This window comes from Cnephaeus nilssonii (genome assembly GCF_951640355.1).
Source record: "Cnephaeus nilssonii genome assembly, chromosome: 23".
Lineage (NCBI taxonomy): Eukaryota > Metazoa > Chordata > Mammalia > Chiroptera > Vespertilionidae > Cnephaeus > Cnephaeus nilssonii.
In genome coordinates, this window is record NC_137094.1 from 3,753,426 (window position 1) to 3,772,277 (window position 18,852).

General features: G+C 57.9%; 1 gene segment (V, D, J or C); it reads left to right on the forward strand.

Moving 5' to 3' along the window:
* Positions 1 to 201: 201 nt before the first annotated feature.
* On the forward strand, positions 202 to 11,719 carry LOC307094752 (immunoglobulin heavy constant mu-like). The segment is given in 7 exons: positions 202 to 238; positions 6,740 to 7,057; positions 7,145 to 7,480; positions 7,711 to 8,025; positions 8,353 to 8,685; positions 11,340 to 11,455; positions 11,549 to 11,719.
* The last annotated feature ends 7,133 nt before the right edge of the window (positions 11,720 to 18,852 follow it).

Below are 18,852 nucleotides of genomic sequence, written 5' to 3' on the forward strand. Positions count from 1 at the left end.
TTTTGGAGTCCCCAGCGGGCTGCCCCGGAGGCCACTGCAGACGGCCTCTCGTGGGGGACAGGGGTGGTAGAAGGCAGAGAGGGCTGCGTTCTCGGGGTGCGGAGTCCTGAGGAGACGGGTTTGCTGGGGTGCCTGGTGCCAGGCGGGGCCGGGTTTTTGTACGTGGCCTAAGGGAGCCCGGGGCAATGTGACTACTTTGACTACTGGGGCCAGGGCACCATGGTCACCGTCTCCTCAGGTGAGTCCTCCCAACCCCTCTCTCCTCTCTCTCTCGGAGGGTTTTTGATGCTTTTTGGGGGGAAAATGAGTGTTTCTGGGTCTCGGGTCCAGGAGGACTGAGCCAGCCTGGAGAGTCAGGAAGGGGCCGGGGGACACTGTGGCTCCCCGGGACACAGAGGACGATTCGGACCCTCTCCTCCGGGCTCTGCGGCCGGGGGTCTCTCTGGGTCTCGGCCACCCTTGGCCTCCGGGCCCTGTGGTCCCCTCTGCCTTCCTGGGCGCCACCTGAGGGGACGTGAGGCCCAAGCTGGGCACCGGTTCTTGCCCGGGACCCGGGCGCGGCTGTCACAATGTGACAGGTGGTTCGAATACTGGGGCCAGGGCACCCTGGTCACCGTCTCCTCAGGTGAGTCCTAGCCGTGCCCACTGCAGCTGCCCTTGGGAGGTCGGGCGTCGGGTCTGGATATCGGGGACGCCGAGGTATTTGGAGGTCAGGAAAGGGAGCAGGGAGAGGGTCCCCCAAGCGGGGCTGGAGACCGGCCTCCCCTCTCCAGAGACAGCGACACGAGGCTGCAGGGGCGGGTGGCAGCCCCGCCCGGCTCCCTGGGCTCCGCCGCGCCCGCCGTGGGCAGGCGGCCGGCTGTGGTGCTTGGATTTCTGAGTCCCAGTCAGGGCTGTCGGCTCATGGCCAGGGGCCCTGGCAGCCTCCGGCGATGCCGGGCCAGCGCCCCAGTTTTTGTGGGGTGAGGATGGAGATTGCACCGCTGTGATTACTATGGAATGGACTACTGGGGCCAGGGGACCCTGGTCACCGTCTCCTCAGGTAAGAACGCTGGCCCTCCTCGGGCCTTTCTTTCCCGTGCCTCTCAGTGGGTCTTTCTGGGCATCAGTGGCTGGTCCTCCGGACATGTCCCCCCGGCCCAAATTGTTGGGCAGGCTGGCCAGGGAGGACAGGGGCCGGGGCTCAGGGACTTCAGAGCCTCTTGATTTTCGGGCGCCTTTCGGAGACTGAAATAACCGCTGTCTGGGCCTCACTGAACCCCTGAAAGAGGCTGCTGGCTTGAAGGGCCACGCCGGGGCAAGAGGTGGGACCGGCCGAGGGCCAGTGGGGCGCGGGACATTCTCGCGGTCAGAATCGGGTGTTTGCAGAACCAGGAGCAGGCAGCTCAGGGGAACACTGCCCGCAGAATAAGGAGGCGAGTCCTGGGCTAGATTGGATTTCTTTCAAGTGCATTGCTCTTCTATAATTTAATTAAAAATGGCTAGATTGTATTTAGACTTCTTTACTGGCGAGGAGGGCCGTGTGGCCGGGATGGGGCCGAGGCCCGAGGGCTCAGCCCAGGGAGGCAGCTTCTCCGAGGAAACGCTTTGCTTACCGAGTTGAAAGACAGAGTTCTGGAAAGTGTGACTTTATCTTACTTTATTTTTTAAAATATGTTTTTATTGACTTCAGAGAGGAAGGGAGAGGGAAAGAGAGATAGAAACATCCATGATGAGAGAGAATCATGGATGGGCTGCCTCCTGCACGCCCCCAGTGGGGACCGAGCCCGCAACCCGGGCATGTGCCCTTGACCGGAATCAAACCCGGGGCCCTTCAGTCCGCAGGCCGCCGCTCTATCCACTGGGCCAAACCGGCCAGGGCAAGAAAAGTGTGACTTTAAAACGTGAGAGATTTTCAAGGACACTGAATTTTTAAAAATCTTATTATTTAGTTAACAATCAGGAATCGCGTCTTTCTGGAGTGGATAGTGGTGCCAGTTTGGCCAGACATAGTGACAGGGAACCGTGGGCTGAGTTTTGACGAAGATAAATTATTTTTCACTGAGATGAGGTTGTTGGATGGAGCGGAGCCGGTGGCCGTGGCGGGGGCCGCGCACCTGCAGCCGGCGGCCGGAACCGGCCGGGCCGGCCAGAGTCTATTTTCGGAAGCAAGAAAAGACGGTTGACACATTTATAACTTCTGGTTCTGAGACGTGGTTTCGGGGGGTTTGCCCACAACACTAAACGTGTCACTGGAGCAAACAACACCTGGTGGCTGAACTGTGAGATAAGGCGGAGGCCGGACACGGGAGTTCCTCTTTCCACGTCTGGGTTTCGCTTTTCGGACTTCGCTTACCAGCGTCTCATTTACATTCATTTCCAAAGTGAGGTGTGTGAGGCATGAAACCGCCTCAGGGCCGTTAGCCGAGGGCCCGTGTCCTGTGTTTAATCCGCTGGCCCTACGAGGGGTCATTCGCTGGCCAGGTCCATCCCCACGCCCGGTTTCACAGGGACCCTCCTGTTTTTTTAAGTCAGAGTTTTCTCCCACTTTGCGATTTCTGCTAAAGTCGCCTTTGTTTCAGACCTGAGGACAGATGGCAGGTGGAATGTGTGGGATGGTCCCGGATTAGCTCAGTGAAGCCTCGTAGTCAGTGGACTAAGAGAAAACCCATCAGGTCTGGAGGCAGAAAGGAACCGGGCGTGTGGCAAGGCCTCGATTGCACTTGAACTTGCTCCGGTGGAGGTGGAGGGTCTGAGAGCGGCCAAGCCCGAGGCCAGGAGGTGCAGCCCCGGCTTCCGCCGCCAGCCGGCCGCTCTCCTGAGTCCCCAGTGACCGAGTTCGAGTCCCGAGTGAGTGAGTGGTGGAGTTGGAGGAATTGCTGCAGGACAAAGGCCCCCCTCCAGCACCCCTCCTCCGGGAGGAGGAGTGACCGGCAGGCGTAGTGGGAGAGGCCACCGCTGCCAGCCCGCGGGGAGTGGGTTCGACAGCTTTGCCTCCACCTGAAGGGGGATCTTGGACCATTGGTGCTCAGTGGAGGAGGAGAGGGCTGTGTGTGTGACCCCCCCCCCAAGCTGCCCCTGTGTGGGTCCCTCCCAGTCACCTCTCCCCAGAGAACCTTCCAGGGAAAAGTGGCCAGTGCTGCCCCGTGGCCAGCCGGCTGCGGGCGGGCGGGGTGGCTCAGACAAGCCCCGCTGTTGTCTTTCCCTAAGTTGTGAGCGCAGCTTTGGTGCTCAGGTCATTGCCGCGCACTACGAAGGGCCCAGGCCGTGCGCCACCGAGCAGGGTTCTAAGTGCGAGGTCAGAAAGATGCATGTCCTGGCCATTCCGAGTGGTGATTTTTCTCTGGAGGGAATGTGGTTAAAGCTGGAGGCTGACGGTGGGGCATCTGGCGGGGGAGCCACTCTGCCCATCCAGTCCTCCCCAAGCCCCGCCAGATGTTGACTGACTTAAAGTGGGAGGGAGTGTTTTAACCAGGCTGCTGGGGAGGGCAGTGACTGGCGCTGCTTGGGAGCCAGACACCAGCGGGAGCAGGGCCGGGGCTGGGAGCAGGCGTATCAGGGGCGAAAGGCAGGTAGAGGCGCAGCTGCACAGAACTCCGGGGCGAGACACCTCAGCTGAGGTGAGCAGGCCGGGTGGTCTGAGCCTTTCTGACCAGAACCACGGGGCTAAGCAGGGCTGCACTGGGCTGTTCCCGGTGGCCGGAGCTGAGCTGAACTGCAGCAGTTTGAATTGAGCTTTCTGAGCTGAGCCAGGCTGAGCTGGGTGAGCTGAGCTAGGTGAGCTGGGTGAGGTGGGTGAGCTGGGCTGAGCTGGGTGAGCTGGGTGAGCTGGGTGAGCCGGGCTGAGCTGGGCTGGGCTGAGCTGGGCTGAGCTGAGCTAGGTGAGCCGGGCTGAGCTGAGCTGGGCTGAGCTGGGTGGGCCGGGCTGAGCTGGGCTGAGCTGAGCTAGGTGAGCCGGGCTGAGCTGGGCTGGGCTGAGCTGGGCTGAGCTGAGCTGGGTGAGCCGGGCTGAGCTGGGCTGAGCTGAGCTGGGTGAGCCGGGCTGAGCTGGGCTGAGCTGAGCTGGGTGAGCCGGGCTGAGCTGGGCTGAGCTGAGCTGGGTGAGCCGGGCTGAGCTGGGTGAGCTGAGCTAGGTGAGCTGGGCTGAGCTGAGCTGGGCTGAGCTGGGCTGAGCTGAGCTAGGTGAGCCGGGCTGAGCTGAGCTGGGCTGAGCTGGGCTGGGCTGGGCTGAGCTGAGCTGGGTGAGCTGGGTGAGCTGAGCTGGGTGAGCTGGGTGAGCTGAGCTGGGGTGAGCTGGGTGAGCTGGGTGAGCTAGGTGAGCCGGGCTGAGCTGGGCTGGGCTGAGCTGGGCTGAGCTGAGCTGGGTGAGCTGGGCTGAGCTGGGCTGAGCTGAGCTGGGTGAGCTGGGCTGAGCTGGGCTGAGCTGAGCTGGGTGAGCCGGGCTGAGCTGGGCTGAGCTGAGCTGGGTGAGCTGGGCTGAGCTGGGCTGAGCTGAGCTAGGTGAGCCGGGCTGAGCTGAGCTGGGCTGAGCTGGGCTGAGCTGGGCTGAGCTGAGCTGGGTGAGCTGAGCTGGGTGAGCTGAGCTGGCTGAGCTGGGCTGATCTGAGCTGGGTGAGCTGGGTGAGCTGAGCTGGGGTGAGCTGGGTGAGCTGAGCTGGGTGAGCTGGGCTGAGCTGAGCTGGGTGAGCCGGGCTGAACTGAGCTGGGTGAGCTGGGTGAGCTGGGCTGAGCTGGGCTGGGCTGAGCTGAGCTGGGTGAGCTGGGCTGAGCTGGGCTGAGCTGAGCTGGGTGAGCTGGGCTGAGCTGGGCTGAGCTGAGCTAGGTGAGCCGGGCTGAGCTGAGCTGGGCTGAGCTGGGCTGAGCTGGGCTGAGCTGAACTGGGTGAGCTGAGCTGGGTGAGCTGGGCTGATCTGAGCTGGGTGAGCTGGGTGAGCTGAGCTGGCTGAGCTGGGCTGATCTGAGCTGGGTGAGCTGGGTGAGCTGAGCTGGGTGAGCTGGGCTGATCTGAGCTGGGTGAGCTGGGTGAGCTGAGCTGGGGTGAGCTGGGTGAGCTGAGCTGGGTGAGCTGGGTGAGCTGAGCTGGGTGAGCTGGGTGAGCTGGGCTGAGCTGAGCTGGGTGAGCCGGGCTGAACTGAGCTGGGTGAGCTGGGTGAGCTGGGCTGAGCTGGGCTGGGCTGAGCTGGGCTGAGCTGAGCTGGGTGAGCTGGGCTGAGCTGGGCTGAGCTGAGCTGGGTGAGCTGGGCTGAGCTGGGCTGAGCTGAGCTAGGTGAGCCGGGCTGAGCTGAGCTGGGCTGAGCTGGGCTGAGCTGGGCTGAGCTGAGCTGGGTGAGCTGAGCTGGGTGAGCTGGGCTGATCTGAGCTGGGTGAGCTGGGTGAGCTGAGCTGGCTGAGCTGGGCTGATCTGAGCTGGGTGAGCTGGGTGAGCTGAGCTGGCTGAGCTGGGCTGATCTGAGCTGGGTGAGCTGGGTGAGCTGAGCTGGGGTGAGCTGGGTGAGCTGAGCTGGGTGAGCTGGGTGAGCTGAGCTGGGTGAGCTGGGTGAGCTGGGCTGAGCTGAGCTGGGCTGAGCTGAGCTGGGTGAGCTGGGTGAGCTAGGTTGAGTTCAGTTTGGATGAGCTGGCTGAGCTGAGCTGGCTGAGCTGAGCTGGGGTGAGCTGGGTGAGCTGGGTGAGCTGGGTGAGGTGAGCTGAGCTGGGTGAGCTGGGTGAGCTGAGCTGGGCTGTGCTGGGTGAGCTGGGTTGAGTTCAATTTGGATGAGCTGGCTGAGCTGAGCTGGGTGAGCTGGGTGAGCTGAGCTGGGTGAGCTGGGTGAGCTGGGTGAGCTGAGCTGGGTGAGCTGGGTGAGCTGAGCTGGGTGAGCTGGGTGAGCTGAGCTGGGCTGAGCTGGGTGAGCTGGGTGAGCTGAGCTGGGTGAGCTGGGTGAGCTGAGCTGGGTGAGCTGGGTGAGCTGGGTGAGCTGGGTTGAGTTGAATTGGCATGAGCTGGCTGAGCTGAGCTGGGCTGAGCTGGATTGGGAAGAGCTGGGCTGGGCTGGGTTCAGCACAAATGGCGTGGGTGAGCTGGCTTCTCTCAGAGGACTTTGCTAGTTGCTTTGGCTGCATTAACTGGCTGGGCCACGTGGGTCTCATGGGCTGAGCTGGCCGTGCAGGACTGTCCTGCTGACCCTGGACTGACCCAATGACCTGGTTGTGCTCAGGATGTGTTGAGTTGAGTCTGTATTTGTCCCCCCATCACACACCGTCCTTTGGACCCCAGGCACCCTGGGCAGGGCTCCATGTGGCGGAGCCGCGGCAGTGAGGGCTGGGCTCGCAGGGGCCCCTCTCTCGCTGGCTGCAGCCCGAGGCTCCTGGGTGCTGGGGCTGAGCGTGCGGCTACAGTGGTCAGAGGGAAGGCCGCGCTGGCCTGGGCCTGGGCCTGGGCCTGGGTCGTGTGAGCCGGGATCTGGGTGCACGTGCTCCTGCGTCTGGGGACAGCGCTGCTGGTGGAGGAAGGGCCAGGCCTGCTGCTCCAGCAAGAGCTGCTCTCGTCCTCCCAGAGCCGGCTCCTGCGGGGTGGGGGCCGTGGCAGCCTCCCCAGCCCGAGCCTTAGCCAGGGCTCCGGCCTGCCACACTGCCTGCCCCACAGGTGGCGAGGCCTGGGGGACCCGTCGTGGGCTTGGCCCCGAGAGGCAACTGAGGGGCGACGGGCCTGACCCCTGACCAGCCGAGTCTGGGAAGTCATCCTCTCACGCCCCTTTCTCTCTTGTCCCACTCGGGTCCTCAGCGAGCGCGGCTGCCCCCAACCTCTTCCCCCTCGTCTCCTGTGAGAACTCCCTATACGATGAGCGCCTGGTGGCCATGGGCTGCCTGGCCAAGGACTTCCTGCCCGACTCCGTCACCTTCTCCTGGAGCTTTAAGAACACCAGCGCCATCAGCGGCCAGGACATCCAGAACTTCCCCTCGGTCCTGAGGGAAGGCAAGTACGAGGCCAGCTCGCAGGTTCTCCTGCCCACGGCCGACATCCTCCAGGGCACGGATGAGTTCGTGACGTGCAAGGTCAAACACTCCAACGGCGAAAAAGTATTGCAAGTGCCCATCCAAGGTGAGCGGGGCTTCCTCCCCTGGCGGGCGGGCGAGGGGGGCAGGCGAGGGGGCGGGCAGCCAGGCTGACGCTGTCCCCTCCCTGCAGCCGGCGTAGTGCTGCCCCCCCACGTGAACGTCTTCATCCCGCCCCGCGACTCCTTCACCGGCCCCGGCCCCCGCACGTCCACGCTCATCTGCCAGGCCACGGGCTTCAGCCCCAAGAAGATCGCGGTGTCCTGGCTGAAGGAGGGGAAGCTGCTGACCTCCGGCTTCGTCACGGACAAACCAGAGGTCGAGCGCAAAGCCCGCCCCGTGACCTACAGGGTCACCAGCACGCTGACCGTCACCGAGAGCGACTGGCTCAGCCAGAGCGTGTTCACCTGCCAGGTGGAGCACCAGGAGCTCATCTTCCAGAAGAACGTGTCATCCATGTGCGGCCCCAGTGAGTGGTCCTGCCCCGAGGGCCCCGGGCAGAGACCCCCCAACACACAGGTGTCCACTCGGTCGGCAGACCCTGCCCCCGACGGGGCCGGCTGCTCCCCGAGCCTTGGCTTCCTGGAGAGGCCAGGGGCGGGGAGGGGGCCCCGGTGTCCCCTCCAACAGGACCCCAGGGCCCAGGAGAGGCTCCGCCAAGTCGACACCTTGGCCTGATCCCCCCCTCTCCTGTCCCAGGTACATCCACCATCCGAGTCTTCACCATCCCCCCGACCTTCGCCAGCATCTTCCTCACCAAGGAGGCCACGCTGTCCTGCCTGGTCACGGACCTGGCCACCTATGACAGCCTGCACATCTCCTGGACCCGCCAGAATGGCGAGGAGGTGAAAACCCACACCGACATCTCCGAGAGCCACCCCAACGCCACCTTCAGTGCCACGGGAAAGGCCACGGTGTGCGTGGAGGACTGGGAGGCGGGCGAGCAGTTCACCTGCACCGTGACCCACACGGACCTGCCCTCGCCGCTGAAGCACACCATCTTCAGGCCCAAGGGTAGGCTGCCCCCCTTCCCGCCACCCCAGACCCTCCCACGCATGGCATCCAGGGCCTGGGGACCCCACGGCAGGCCCGGGAGCAAGAGGCACACATGCACATGGACACAGGCACACATGCACATGGACAGAGACACACGCAGTGGACACAGGCATACAGAGACAACCAGTACACACATGCAAAGACGTAGACACAGGCACACGGACACACAGATACCTGCACATTCATACACTGAGACACACAGACACACATGCCCTCTGCTCCCCCTGTTGTCAGGGAAGAGCCCCGCTGCCCCGACCTGAGCTCACCCCACCCCTCTTCCCACAGACGTCGCCAAGCACATGCCCGCGGTGTACGTGCAGCCACCCAGCCGGGAGCAGCTGAGCCTGCGGGAGTCGGCCTCGGTCACCTGCCTGGTGAAGGGCTTCTCGCCCCCAGATGTGTTTGTGCAGTGGCTGCAGAGAGGGCAGCCCGTGTCCTCTGACATGTATGTGACCAGCGCCCCAGTGCCCGAGCCCCAGGCCCCCGGCTTGTACTTCGCCCACAGCATCCTGACCGTGAGCGAGGAGGACTGGAGCGCCGGGGAGACCTACACCTGCGTCGTGGCCCACGAGGCCCTGCCGTACTCGGTGACCGAGAGGACCGTGGACAAGTCCACCGGTAAACCCACCCTGTACAACGTGTCCCTGGTCATGTCTGACGTGGCCAGCACCTGCCACTGACCCCCAGGCTGCCCCTCCAGGGCGGTCCCGGAGCCTCTGGCTGACCTGTCGCTGTGTGTGCATGTATGCAAACTGACTGTGTCAATGGGGTGGGGTGTTGCATTCTATAAAAACTAGAAATAAAAAGATCCGTTCAAAAGATGCTGGTCCTGAGTGAGCAATGCTCTCGCCTGCTGGGGCCATGGCTGTGCTACCCCCACCCCGCAGACCACCTGCCACCACTGCCCCAACCCTGCCTCACTCACTGGCCTCCCACCTGCCTCTCAAAGCCCTGAGCCCCTACAGCAAGCATGTCAAACTCAAAGGCTCACACAGGCCAAATAAACAAGGCATGTGGCTTGTGGGCCACGAGTTTGACATGCTTGCCCTTCAGAGCGCTCCCAGCAGACAGCACCAATGCTCACTGCTTCTCTACTGCTGCAATCGGCTCATGGGGGGCTGAGCATACAACACGTACATACACATGCACACAGAGACACATGCATGTGTACACACACACACATGACGTGATACACAGACAATAGACATGGGCACACATACACATGTCCATATGCAGAGACATGTGCAAGCATGCACATAGACACATGCCCAGATATGGACACACACAAAAGCATACATGGACATGGACACAGGCACACAGAGACATACACACATGGACATGGAAATAGACACACATGCTATGGACATTGGCACACAGACACATGCACACATGAACACATGAACACATGCAGAGACACATCCATGCACACAGACATATGCCCAGATATGGACATAAACAAAGACACACATGCACTTGGACACATGCACACACACAGACATAAACACAGACATGCTGTGTGCACATGTATGCAAAGACACAGACATACGGGGACATACTTGTGCACATGTGCACAGGTGTTTACACAGGCACACATGTATGCACTGAAACACATGCAAAGATATGGACACATCCACACAGAGGCACACATGCACATGGACACAGGCACACATGCACATGGACACAGGCACACATGCACAGACATATCCACATGAATATAGACACAGAGACACATACCATGGGTATGGACACACAGAGACATGCAAAAACATGGAAACATGCACACAGACACACAAATACCCACACATTCTTATACACAGACACATGCATGCTCACACACACATACATGGACATATACACACTAAGGCACAAATGCACATAGTTATAAACACACATGCAATGGACATGGGCATACTTGCACATGCACATGTACACACATGCAGAGGCATAGACACACAGAGGGAGATACCTGCACACACATGCATACACACAGTTAATGCACATTCATACACACATGCACACAGAGACACACATGAACACTCGCACACATAGATGAGTCATGGGTGCACATATGTACACTGACACGTGGGCACATTTGCACAGACACATGCATGTACAGACACACATATGCATGTGCACGCAGAGATACACACACACAGATGTACACCCTGTGCGCCCTGGTCACTCAGTGCCTTTGCACACACCTGCCTCTGCACCGTGCTTGCTACACGGCTTCCTGCCCAGTCTGCTTGTCCTCTGTCTCTGCTTGGAGGTGCAGCCAGCCCAGCCAGGACTCTGACCAGAGCTCCATCCCAGGCTCAGGGGGCCACCTGGCTGGCGGGCTGCAGCTCCTTGGGGCCACCCCGGCCTTGTCCAGGCTGTTGATGAAGCAGCAGGACCTGCACCCCCTGTGAACAGAAGTAGTCAGCGTGTCCTGGAGGCAGGGAGGCTGGTCTGGCGGGCTCTGCCCCGCAAACACCTGACCCTGGAAACACCTGGTGGGGAAAGAGACTGTCTGCAGCAAGGAGTGAGGGGCACAGGGGCCCGGCGGGTCTCCATTCCCAGCAGACGGCACTTCCCCCCTTTGGGCTACCCCCTAGACACCCCATGTTCTTGGTCCTTTGGGAACCTGGGCTCCAGACGCTGCCTCAAAGGCCCATCTGTGTTGGGGCTCCAGACCCCACTGTATGTGTCCGTCTGTCCATCCCAGCCTCACTCTGCCCAGAGCCTCAGGTGTCTGTCAGACCCCTTGATCCCAGAGATATGATTCCTAGTGGGTCAGACAACCCAGCCAGAGCCCCCCACGGCTTCCCACACTCACCCTCCACTCTGAGAAGGAGAAAGTGGGAGTCCCACTGAGGAAGCAAGGAGGGGCCCTCAGGCCCAGACCTGTGCCTGCCCCCACTCCCACCTCCAACCACAGGGGACAGGAGGTCCCACTCCCAGCTTCAAGTGGCCCTGGCCGTACCCCCTCTAGGAGAATCCAAGACCCTGAATGCACTCCACTGGGTTCCCCCATCCCAGCCCTGTGGCGCCCACCCCTGTGTCTGTGAGCTGTTGTCACCACCTGCACCCAGGGCTCTCTGTCCACCTCCCATCGGGCTGTCCGAGTGCTTCCGGGCCCCTGCCTGCTGCCCTCCGCTTCTGCCGCCGCCCTGCCCCGCCCCGCCCTGTCCTCCCGGGGCAGCACTGCCAGGGCCCATGGAAGAGGAAGATGGGTGGCCTGGGAGGGGGTTTTGGGGTGCAACACTGAGCCCCGGGTTGTGTCCCTGCAGGGGGGGAGGTGAGCGCCGATGAGGAGGGCTTCGAGAACCTCAACACCATGGCCTCTACCTTCATCGTCCTGTTCCTGCTCAGCCTCTTCTACAGCACGACCGTCACCCTGTTCAAGGTGGGCAGGCGGGCGGGCAGGCTGGAGGGCTGGGGGTCAGGGGCACCCAGACTCGCCCTGAGCAGTGCCTCACGCTGCCTCTGTCGTCTGCAGGTGAAGTGACCCGTCAGGCAGGAGCGTGGACATAAGGAGACGGAACCGAGGGGGTGCCCGCCACCTTGCACCCCGGCCCGGGCCTGCGTGCTGGGCCCCTTGTACATAAACCTCCCCTGAGCACCTCCAGCTTCCAACGCGAGGAAGCCGCTTCCCTGGACGCCCGCAGTCGAGCGCTCGGCCCGGGGTCGCTTCACAGTGTGTGCCCTTGTCGCCTTGAAATAAATACGTGCATGTTATCTTGTGACACTGCTTCCTCGCGGAGGATTTTTTTCCCCCAAAACCACATCCCTGTCTGTTGTGTGAGCCTAATTCTGAAGGGCGTGTGGGAAAGGGAGGTGCCCTCTGACCAGGCAGGGCTGGGGCAGATAAGCCTGAAGGATGAGGCTGAGCTGGGGGGACGCAGGCCTTGGCTCCCCAGCACCACCTCCGCGGAGCTGGGCTCGGCCTCCCAGTGGTCAGCAGGGCCTCGCCCGGGGCACCCGCAGGATGTGCCTCACTGCCTGTCGCCGTTCCTGGAAAGCCCAGCCACGCCGTCTGTCCCACCCTCGCCGGGTGTCTGGGGTGTGCCCGTGGGACCCGGTGACCAGTCTAGAGCGTGCATGGCCGGGAGGCAGGACAGAAGGGGAGGTGCCATCCACCTTGGAGTCAAAACTATGCAGGTGGCAGCTGGGCTAGGAGCCATGTGGGGCGTGAGGTGCTGGGAGGCAGGAGCCATGTACAGAGGACATGGGGCACCTGTCGGGGGCTCCCTGGGCCCGGAGCGCACAGCCTGGCGGCCAAAAGCCATGCAGCATCCCGGCCCGCTGTGGTGGCCAGGGCCTGGGCAGAGGCAGCCCGGGGGCAGGCAGGGCAGACCCGGCAGGGCCAGGGTCCCGGGAGGGGCCAGGGCAGAGCCGCTGAGCCCGACTCTGGGAGGAGGCACTTCCAGGAGCGGAGGCACCGCCTGGGCTCGCAGAGCGGCCGCTGACGCGGGGTGTCCAGGCCTGAGCGTTCGCCTGGCCCTGCGGGTGACTGTCCACAGCAGATCTGGAAAAGGACGCGGGTCCGAGGGGAAGTCTCCCCTGGCCTGGGCTCCACGTGGACAGCTTCCAGGCTTTGGCTTCGTTTCCATTAAGTGGATACCGACCGGGCCCAGCCTGCGGGCTGGGGGGACCCGAGCAGGGCCCCATGGAGCGCGAGGCTCTCGAAACATGCGGCTCTCTTACACGCATGGGCTGGCCCTCAGGACAGCACCAGAGAGTGTCTAAAGGGAAAGCAACACAGACCCGACGGCTTAACAACAGAAGTGTATCTGGCCCATCTCTGGGTTCAGATCAAGGTGGGGGCAGGGGCGGGGCGTCCCCTGCGGCTGACCATGGCCTCCTTTCCCGCCTCCACACCCTTAGCTCACTCTGCACTTCCACCACTGTGGCCTCATCCTCTGTGTGTGTGTGTGTGTCCCCAAGTCCCCGTCTCATAAATTCGCAGCCACACTGAATGGGGCCCAGCCCAAGCCAGGGAGCCCTCTCCTTAACTCACTGATCACACCTCCATCATCCCAATGAAGTTGCCTTCTGCAGGACCGAGGGAGAGGGTAGGATGTCAGTGTATAAATTGGGGCACACAACTCAAGCCGCAACAGTCTACCCGCTGACTCCCCAAATTCACATCTTTCTCACAGGCAGAATACCCCACCCCAACACCCCCACAGGTCTAACCCATCCAGCATCCCCTCTCAGTCCCAAATCTCAGCTAAACCAGGCAGGGGAGTCACGAAAGTGAAGGATCCTGGGACTGAGGGCTCCCAGCCACGGACTGTGGAGCAGACTCAGGGTCTGCAGGCCAGACAGCCCCATGGCCGGCATTTCCATGCCAGAGGGAGGAGATGGAAGGAAGGGGAAGGAGAGGCCATGGGCCCCAAGCAAGTTCAAGCCTGAAGGGCAAACACCATTAGATGTTTTGTAATTGATTTAAGAGAGAAAGAGAGAAACTTTGATTTGTTGTTCCACTTACTGATATGTTCATTGGCTGCTTTTAGTACATGCCCTGACCAGGATGGAACCCGTAACCTTTGGTGTATGGTGGTGACACTCTAACCAACTGAGCTACCCGGCCAGGGCCCAAACACCATTAGATTTCGAGGCCCCGGAAGGTCTCTCAGTTCATGCTCTGTCCTCGGGGCCAAACTTCCAAGCGGGGCCTGAGTCCTCGGGCCCTGGTGGCAGTGGTGCCCCACCAGCCGCAGATGGCCTTCAGTTTAGGCAAGCCTGCTCCTGCTCCTCCTGCTGCTCCTGCTACTTTTCCTGCTCCTCCTCCTCCTCCTCCTGTTCTTTCTCCTCCTTCTCCTCCTCCTGCTTCTCCTCCTGCTCCTGCTCCTCCTCCTGCTCCTTCTCCTCCTTCTCTTCCTCCTGCTTCTCCTCCTGCTCCTGCTCCTCCTGCTCCTTCTGCTGCTCCTACTGCTCCTCCTGCTCCTCCTCCTCCTCCTCCTGCTCCTCCTGCTCCTGCTCCTCCTCCTGCTCCTTCTCCTCCTTCTCTTCCTCCTGCTTCTCCTCCTGCTCCTGCTCCTCCTCCAGCTCCTCCTGCTGCTCCTGCTGCTCCTGCTGCTCCTCCTGCTCCTCCTCCTCCTGCTCCTTCTCCTCCTTCTCCTCCTCCTGCTGCTCCTTCTGCTCCTGCTCCTCCTTCTCTTCCTCCTGCTCCTCATCCTGTTCCCACTCCTGCTCCTCATCCTGTTCCTACTCCTGCTCCTGCTCCAGCAATACTCCCACATGCTCTTACTGATTGGTGCTGAACCAACTGCTGGAACCAGGGAGTCAGGGGCATGACCCCTGAACTGTCCCATCCCCACAGGGCAGCAGGAGAGGCTGTCAGCACTTTGCCCATGAGCCCTACTTTGCAAAAAACAGTAGAACAGAATTCAGCCACATCCTTGACCCCTTCACAGGTCCTCCAGTGTCCAGTGCCCAGGTCCTGCTCAAGTTCGAGGCCTCCCCGCTTGGGCTCTGAGCGTCAGCATTCCTGACCATGGGGACAGGCCTTCTCTCTAGCGCCCTTTCCCTTCCAGGGCCCACACAGAATCGCCTTCAATGCTCATTTTCTACCAGCCTCTCCGCCCAGTTTGGGTTTTTCTTTTTTAAATGCTTTTTTACAAAATTTATTTTTAGTGTTAAGAGTATTACAAATGTCACCCATTTGTGCCCCTCCACCCTGCTCCTGCCCCACCCCCAGCCTTCACCTCACTACTGTCTGTGCCCATGGGTTATGTACATATGCATATAAGTTCTTCAGTTAATCTCTTCCCAAACTCCCCTCCCCAACTGCCTCTGAGATTTGTCAGTCGGTTCCATGCTTCCATGTCTCTGGATCTATTTTATTCATCCGTTTATGTTGTTCATTAGATTCCACATATAAGTGAGATCATGTGATATTTGTCTTTCTCTGACTAGCTTATTTTGATTAGCATAATACTCTTCAGGGCCCTCCATGCTGTATTAACGGGTATTAAATGCTTCTTTTTTACAGCTGCATAGTAACACGTGGTGTAAATGTACCACACATTTTTTTTTATCCACACTTGGGCACGTGGGTTGTTTCCAAATCTTGGCTATTGTAAATAGTGCTATTGTGAATATGAGGTGCCTATATAATTTCTGAATGGTGTTTTGGGTTTCTTAGGATATATTCCCAGAAGGGGATTGCTGGGTCATAAGGTAATTTAACTTTTAATTTTTTGAGGAAACTTCAAACTGTCAAATATTCATTGAGCATAATGGCTTGGGTCAATTTCTGGGGTCTATGTTCTATTCCATCAATCTATATGCCTGTTCTTGTGCCAGTACTAGGCTGTTTTGATTACAATGACCTTGTAGTATAGTTTGATATCTGGTATTGTGATCCCTCCAACTTTGTTCTTCATTCTCAAGATTGCTGTGGCTATTCAAGGTCTTTTTGTTGGTGTTCCATATAAATTTTTTGAGTATTTTTTCTAGATCTGTGAACTATGCTGATTCCAGCATTATCATAATTTCAAAACCAGATAAAGACACTACAGAGAAAGAAAATTACAGGCCAATATCTCTGATGAATATAGATGCTAAAATCCTCAACAAAATATTAGCAAATCAGATCCAGCAATACATTAAAAAGATCATACACCATCACCAAGTGGGATTTATTCCAGGGATGCAAGGTTGGTACAATATTTGCAAGTCAATAAATATGATACATCACATAAACAAAATGAAGGATAAAAATCACATGATCATATCAATAGACACAGAAAAAGCATGTTCATAGTGATTGCATTGACTCTGTAGATCGCTTTGGGTAGTATGGACATTTTTTATTATATTAGTTCTTCCAATCCATGAACATGTTATATGCTTCCACTTGTTTGTACTTTCCTCTATTTCTTCTTTCAATGCCCTATAGTTTTTTGAGTACAGGTCTTGCATCTCCTTGATTATGCTTATTCCTAAATATCTTATTTATTTGTTGCAATGTTATATGGGATTGTTGAACTTTCTTTCTGAGAATTCATTATTGGTGTATAAAAATGCCATTGATTCATGGATGTTAATTTTGTATACTGCTTATTTACTGAATTTATTTAATAAATCTAGTAGGTTTTTGGTGGAGTCTTTGTTTTTTTTAATGTATAATATCATATCATCTGCAAATAATAAGAATTTTACTTCCTCCTTTCAAATTTGGATGCTTTTTATTTTTTCTTCTTGTCTGATTGCTGTGGCTAGGACTTCTAGTACTATCCTATATAATAAAGAGGTAATATGTAAATTGACCCTCACACCCTCACAAGATGGCTGCCTATGACCAGGTTAGCAGGGGGGTTAGTGAGGGACGTCCAAACAACTGAACAGCAGGCTGCGTGGGGCAACCAGGCCGGCAGGGGTTTAGTGAGGGGAAACCAAACTACAGAACAAGCAGGCTGCGTGGCGTGACCCGGGCGGCAGGGGCATTAGTGAGGGACAACCAAACGACTGAACAGCAGGCTGGGTGGGGTGACCAGGCCAGCAGGGGGGGCAGTTGGGGGTGATCAGGCCAGCAGGGGGGCAGCAGTAAGAGGCGACCAGGCTGGTGGCGGGGGGGCAGTTAGGGGTGACCAGGTCAATGGGGGGCGACCAGGCCAGCGGGGGGACAGTTGGTGGTGATTAGGCTAGCGGGGGTGGGGGGAGGGGAGGCAGTGAGGGGCGACCAGGCCAGCAGGAGGGGCAGTGAGGGGCAACCAGGCCAGCAGAGGGGGGCAGTTGGGGGCAACCATGCCAGCAGGGCAGGGGGGGCAGTAAGGGGTGATCAGGCCAGCACACAGAGGCAGTGAGGGGCAATCAGGCCAGAGGGGGGGCAGTTAGGGGCAACCAGGCAGGCAGGCAGGCAGGTGAGCTATTAGGAGCCAGCAGTCCAGGATTGTGAGAGGGATGTCCAACTGCCAGTTTAGTCAGGGATTGGGCCTAAACTGGCAGTCGGACATCCCCCAAGGGGTCACAGATTGGAGAGGGTGCAGGCTAGGCTGAGGGGACCTCCCCTCTGTGCACAAATTTTGTGCACCGGGCCTCTAGTGCTGAATAAGCGTGGTGAAAGCAGATATCCTTGTCTTGTTCCTGATCTTAAAGGAAATGCTTTTAGTTTTTGCCTATTGAGTATGAGGTTGGCTGTAGGTGTCTCATATATGGCCTTTATTATGTCGAGGTATTTTCCCTCTATTCCACTTTACTGAGAATTTTTATGAAAAAATTCTCAGTAAAGTGGCTCATTGGTTGAGCACCGACCCATGAAACAAGAGGTCACTAGATCAATTCCTGGTCAGGGCACATGCACAGGTTTGGGGCTCAATCCCCAGTCGGGGCATGTAGGAGGCAGCCAATCCATGTTTGTCTCTCATCAATGTTTCCATCTCTCTATCCCTCTCCCTTCTTCTCTCTCTAAAATAAATAAAAACATATATATTTTTAAGTGGGTTATGGATTTTGTCAAATGCTTTTTCTGTGTCTATTGATATGATCATGTGATTTTTATCCTTCATTTTGTTTATGTGATGTATCATATTTATTGACTTGCAAACATTGTACCAACCTTGCATCCCTGGAATAAATCCCACTTGGTGATGGTGTATGATCTTTTTAATGTATTGCTGGATCTGATTTGCTAATATTTTGTTGAGGATTTTAGCATCTATATACATCAGGGATATTGGCTTGTAATTTTCTTTCTCTGTAGTGTCTTTATTTGGTTTAGGAATTAGGATAATGCTGGCCTCATAAAAAGAGTTTGGAAGTTTTCCCTCCTCTTGAATTTTTTAGAATAGTTTGAGAAAGATAGGTGTTTGAGGAAGATGAATGTTTGGTAAAATTCTCCTGTAAATCCATCTGGTCCAGGACTTTTGTTTGCTGCGAGGTTTATTATTATTATTATTATTATTATTATTATTATTACTAATTCAATTTCATTAGTTGTTATTGATCTATTCAGCTTTTCTGATTCCTCCTGATTGAGTTTTGGAAGATTGTATGTTTCCAAGAATTTGTCTATTTCACCCAGCTTGTCAAGTTTGTTGGCATTGAGGTTTCATAGTATCCTATCTAATAAAAGAGTAATATGCAAATTGACCATCACTCCAACACACAAGATGGCCGCCCCCATGTGGTCAAAGATGGCGGCTCCATGTGGACACAAGATGGCTGCCACAAGATGGCCAGCAGGGAAGGGCAGCTATGAGCGATCAGACCAGCAGGGGAGGGCAGTTGGGAGGGACCAGGCCTGCAAGGGAGGGCAGTTGGGGGCGATCAGGCCTGCAGGGGAGGGCAGTTAGGGGTGAACGGGCAGGCAGAGGATGGCAGTTGGAGGAGACCAAGCCTGCAGGGGAGGACAGTTTGGGGGGACCCAGGCTTGTAAGGGAGGGCAGTTGGGGGGGACCAGGCCTGCATAGGAGGGCATTTAGGGGCGACCGCACTGGGAAGGGAGGGCAATTTGGGGTTACTGGGGCAGCAGGGGAGGGCAGTTAGGGGCAATCGGGCTGGCAGGGGAGCAGTTAGGCGTTGATCAGGCTGGCAGGGGAGTGGTTAGGGGGTGATCAGGCTGGCAGGCAGAAGCGGTTAGGGGCAATCAGGCAGGCAGGCAGGCAAGCAGTTTGAGCCAGCAGTCCTGGATTGTGAGAGGGATGTCCAACTGCCCATTTAGGCCCGATCCCAGTGGGTCCTAGATTGGAGAGGGTGCAGGCTGGGCTGAGGGACACACACACCCCTGCATGAATTTCATGCACCGGGCCTCTAGTTTTCTTATAATATTTTATATTTCTGTGCTTTTTCTGC